Consider the following 5748-nt stretch of genomic DNA (forward strand, 5'->3'; position numbering starts at 1 on the left):
GGGGGTCGGGTAACAAAAGTAGTTTGTAAGGTAACCCCCCCCCCCTCCCCCAAAAAAAAATAGCTCCCCCGAAGACCATGCATGGTATGGTTCGCACACTGTGTAGATCAGTCTATTTGTTCTGTCAGACAGGAATAGAAACAGATTGACTGAAGTCAGTAATACCAGATTAGCTCAGCTCAGCAGAGTAAAGACGTTTAAATAGAAACATTCACTAAGAATCATTTACCATTTGTCTGTTACACACCGAAGGGGAGGAGGTGTGGTTATTTATATAAGATCAGGGTTAGCCGGATAATTTTCAGCATAGCTTGACTTAAGCCAGATCTTTCCGTTCCCAGACGCTCGATTGTCTACTCTAAATCACTATGACAACAGATCAAAAAGTTTGAACCTGGTCGAGGGCAGAGTTTAGTTCAGTTAGCTGGATAAACCATGGCCACACCCTCGCAAAAAAATGCTAGCTCGCTTCCTGAAATAATTCTCAAAGTCTAGATCCCATTATACCATTCTGAATTATGTTTTTGTGCTTCGTTTTTCTAGAGGGGGCTTTTGAAATGTAAAATAATAGACCTAAAATGCTGATACTAAATTGACTTTGTCCTAAATAATGCACGTTATATATACGGCGAGGGATGGGTACCTTTCACATTTGAACCGATACCGGTACCGGTACCTGTGAATCGATACCGGTACCCAACGGTACCTTTTTTCGGTACTTTAGTCTCAAGAAATTTAATTTACATACCTCAGTCATGAAAAAAAAAATCCAAACTTCAAATAACTACAATTTCGACAGTTTTCGGCTTGCCATTGCTCCGACTGCTTTGTTGTTGAATCAAGTCAAATCCTAGGTAAGCATATATTGTGCGTGTGAACGTTGACATAAAAAAAAAAGTAATTTTTTTTTCCCGGTATCTCACTTGATTCGATACTCGGTAGTACCGACGTGTTTCGGTTCGGTACCTCAAAAGTACCGAATTCGGTACCCATCCCTAGCGCTCGCGAGGTGCGATATACACATTATGTGGTTATTTTAATAACGCGCAGCATTGCAAATGTGAATCCCGCGGGATGTTTTTAATGAATGAAACCTATTGCTCGTTTGGCTCTGATTCCTTTCATATTCTCCGCTGTGGATGTTTAACGGAGCGCCTGGATTTTGATTCATTCAAGCATAAATTGAAGTCTTCATGCGTGGATTGTGGATATGAATTACAACAAATCTGAATATGTGGATTGTTGAATTGTCACTGTCACTCACACGTTATTGTGATATTGTAACTGGGATTAAAATGTTTGAGGAGATGCGCTGTTTGATTTGATGACGTGGACGTGACTTGAGAAAATGTATGAGCAATTGCAAGCCTTTGACGTTTTGATGAATGTATTTGAGAAAATGCATTTATCTGTTCAAGCACTGTTAGTGTTATTTGATGATGAACAAGAAGGTGATTAACATGACTGGTGTTACGTTCTGGACACCGACCTCGGTCGGTGACCACCCACATTCCTGGCATATGTCACTGGGCTTGTCACCTGTCATTTCCCTGTCAATTAGTGCTGTCACTTAGGGGTGGTTCCTGAGTGGCTGTCACGGGGGTGTGTGTGGAATGTTGGTATCTGGTCTCTATTTAACATACCTCTCTTCTGCTTGTCCATTGTCAGGTCTTCACTAATTGCGTTCGGGGATAACGCGGACGGTTCTACTGTGGACCTCCAATAAGCTCCCATTTACCTTATCTTACACTTGTGCTTTTAGCACTTGCTCTCTCTTAGAATTTACTCTGTGTTCTTACTATTAAAGTCGAACCTGTTCAAGAGTAAACACTCTCTGTCTCTGTGATTGCCTTCAACCATTGGAATTCACCTACCTGCATTCTGACAGAAGACCTGACCATCAGAATTCCATGGAGGCCATCATGGAGATGCTCCGGACGCAGGGAGCAGCCCAGACACGGATGGAGGAACATCAGCAGCTGGTCAGCGCCGAGTTAATCCGACTCAATGGGGTCGTCGGATCATCCCAAGCGGTGGCGCAGTCGGCGTTGGCCACAGCTCGACAAGCCCAAGAAGGAGTGGCTGGTGTGCAGTCGGCGGCGGGGGAAGCAGCGCTCCACGCAGAGGAAAGTCGGGGGGGGTTCGGGGTCCAGGAGCGGTCCCGCGAACCACATCTGCAGGCGCCCGCTCGCTATGACGGATCACCGGATGGTTGTCGGGAATTCATCACCCAGTGTCTACTCGTTTTCCGGCTGCAACCACGATCATTTCCATCGGAGACAGCGCAGGTAGCGTATATTATCACACTGCTCACCGGCGAAGCTCTCTCCTGGGCTACGGCGGAATTAGAGGCAGGGGCGATAATCTGCGACAGTCTGGACGCCTTTACCCGGGAATTGAGAAGAGTATTCGATACTTCCCGGGTACTCTCGATCTTCGAGGCTGGTGGTCGTCTTCTCGACTGCCGGCAGGGCCTCCGCACAGTCGCAGCTTATGCTATCAATTTTCGGATCTTGGCTCGGGAGACAGCTTGGGCGGAGAACGTCTGCGTGGTTCTGTTCGTCAGGGGACTCTCAGCGCGGATGCGAGATGCTCTCTCCGCGCGTGAGATCCCCGAGCAGCTGGAAGTGCTGATCAACACCACCATCAAGATGGATAATCGGCACCGGGAGAGGGAGAAGGAGCATGTCAACAACACCCAGTCCCAGGTATGTTTTCCTTCTTCTCCTGGTGTTGATAATTCCATGCATTACACGAGTGGGCCACTGGGTGATGAATCCATGCAGCTTGGAGCGCTGTCGCTCTCGGACGATGAGAGGCAGCGCTTCATCAAAGAGCGACGCTGCTTCCGGTGCGGCCGCACCGGTCACCGCTTCGGCAGCTGTCGGGTCCAGGCTGTATCGGCTCGGCGCCAATCGGGGATGGAAGGTGCGCCGTCGGGCCTCGAGAGGGCGCCAGCAGGTGGGCTCATTCCTGCCAAAACCACGGATTCTCGCACATTTTTTGAGGTGGCGATCAACTGTGGGGGTGACATTAGGGGAACTAAGGCTCTCATTGACTCAGGGGCGGCGGGCAATTTTATTCACGTGGGATTGGTGAAGGAGTGGGGAACCCCGGTGGAGGACTTAGGGGTTCCCTTACCAGTCTATGCCCTGGACGGTCGGCCCCTGGGCAGTGGGAGCGTCACCCAGCGCACAGTTCCCTTACACATCCGGGTGGAGGGTGGGGAGTGGGAATGGGTTACTTTTTTTGTCATCTTTTCCCCCTATTCTGTCATGGTGTTGGGTCATCCCTGGTTGTCGTCATGTGTTCGTGTCATTAATTGGAGCACGGGCGAACTCTCAACGGCGGCCGACGTCAAGTCGATCGTCAGCGGGAGTTTGCCCAAACCCTTGTCTCCCCCCCCCTCTTCTCTTTTGTCTCCTCCCTCTTTCTCCAGGATGGTGGGGAGCGTGGCAGATTCTGATCTACCCTCTAATCCCGATTTAATAGGGGTGCCTGAGATATATTGGGACCTGGCGGACGTTTTTAGCAAGACGCGTGCTAAAGCACTTCCGCCTCATAGATCATACGACTGTCCCATTAATCTTCTACCCGGTACCTCCCCGCCTCGCGGGCGAATGTTCTCTCTCTCACGCCCCGAAACCTTGGCCATGAACACCTACATAGAGGAGGCATTGCTTGCGGGGCACATACGCCCTTCCACTTCCCCTGCCGGCGCTGGCTTCTTTTTTGTTGATAAAAAGGATGGGGATCAGCGCCCATGCATTGATTATAGGGGATTGAATGACGTTTCCATCAAGAACCGATATCCTTTACCCCTCATGGACACAGCCTTTGAGTGCTTACAGGGGGCACAGGTCTTTTCTAAACTTGACTTACGTAATGCATACAACCTGGTCAGGATTAGAGAGGGAGACGAGTGGAAGACTGCATTTAACACACCCAATGGGCACTATGAGTATTTGGTCATGCCCTTTGGTTTGGCTAATGCTCCGGCAGTCTTCCAAGCCCTGGTTAACGACGTGCAGCGAGACTTGATTGGGGTGTCGGTGTTTGTCTACTTAGATGATATCCTGATTTTTTTCTCGCGATATGGTGCAACACCAAATGCACGTTCGGGAGGTGCTAGACCGTCTCCTCAAGCATCAACTATTCGTTAAGGCTGAGAAGTGTGTGTTTCACACGGACACCGTGTCCTTCCTGGGCTTTGTGTTGACGAAGGGCGATCTGCGCATGGATCCAGCCACGGTGAGTGCAGTTTTGGACTGGCCACGGCCTTCGTCGCTCAAGGGGTTACAACGGTTTTTGGGCTTTGCAAATTTTTACAGGCGCTTTATTCGCAATTTTAGCGCCTTAGCCAATCCCTTAACAGCTCTCACTAAGGCCTCTCTCCCTGGCTTTGAATGGTCGCCTAGGGCTGAGTCGGCCTTCTGCGATCTTAAACGTCGTTTTACATCCGCTCCTGTATTGATCCGCCATGACGCGGAGGTTCCGTTCATTGTGGAGGTGGATGCCTCTGACGTCGCGGTGGGGGGGGTGCTCTCTCAGAGATGCTTAAAGGATGGGAAAGTGCACCCGTGTGCTTTTTTTTCTCGCCGTCTGTCACCAGCCGAGCGTAATTACGACGTGGGTAATCGGGAGTTATTGGCGATCAAATTGGCACTGGAGGAGTGGAGACATTGGTTGGAGGGGGCGGCACATCCTTTCATTATTTGGACTGACCATAAGAACTTGGCTTACATCCAAGGGGCTAAACGCCTTAACGCTCGCCAGGCCAGGTGGACGTTGTTCTTCACACGATTTCGATATACCATCTCCTATAGACCCGGCTCCAAGAATATCAAACCTGACGCGTTGTCGCGCCAGTTTGATCTTCCTGGGCGGGAGGAGCAGCCCCATCCCATTATTCCACCGGCCTTGATTTTGGCACCCGTGTCTTGGGGCATAGAGAAGGTGGTAAGGTCGGCGCTAACGCGGGAGCCCGATCCTGGTGGGGGTCCTCCGGGACGGTCGTATGTTCCCAAGGTGGCGCGCTCACGCTTGCTACAGTGGGCACATGCGTCATCCCTCACCAGCCACCCAGGGGCAACCAGGACCCTGGAATTTATCCGTAGGAGGTTCTGGTGGCCGACAGTGGAGGGGGATACGCGTTCCTTTGTGGCGGCCTGTCCGGTGTGCGCACGTAGTAAGACCTCTCGACGGGCACCGGCGGGTCTCCTCCGACCACTTCCTATTCCTAAACGACCCTGGTCACACATATCTCTGGACTTTATTTCTGGTCTTCCCCTTTCGGACGGATTCACCACCATTTTGGTGGTGGTGGATCGGTTCTCTAAGGCGGCTCACTTTGTCCCTCTCCCCAAGCTTCCTTCGGCCCGGGAGACTGCTGATTTAATTATACAGCATGTCTTTCGGGTCCACGGGCTGCCAGTAGATATCGTGTCGGACCGGGGTCCTCAGTTCGCCTCCAGGTTCTGGAAGGCGTTTGCCGCCGGCCTCGGCGCCTCTGTCAGTCTGTCGTCTGGGTTCCATCCACAGTCGAACGGGCAGACGGAGAGGGTCAACCAGGATTTGGAGGGGGTCTTGAGGTGTTACGTTGCCGGTAGTCCGGCAACGTGGAGTAGGAGGTTGGCTTGGGCTGAGTACGCGCATAATACCCTTCTCTCCTCTTCTACCGGTATGTCTCCCTTTCAGTGCCAGTATGGTTTTCAACCTCCTCTGTTTCCCGAGCAGGAGCAGGAGGCG

The sequence above is a fragment of the Notolepis coatsorum genome (genome assembly GCF_963971535.1).
Source record: "Notolepis coatsorum genome assembly, chromosome: 19".
NCBI classification, from domain to species: Eukaryota; Metazoa; Chordata; class Actinopteri; order Aulopiformes; family Paralepididae; genus Notolepis; species Notolepis coatsorum.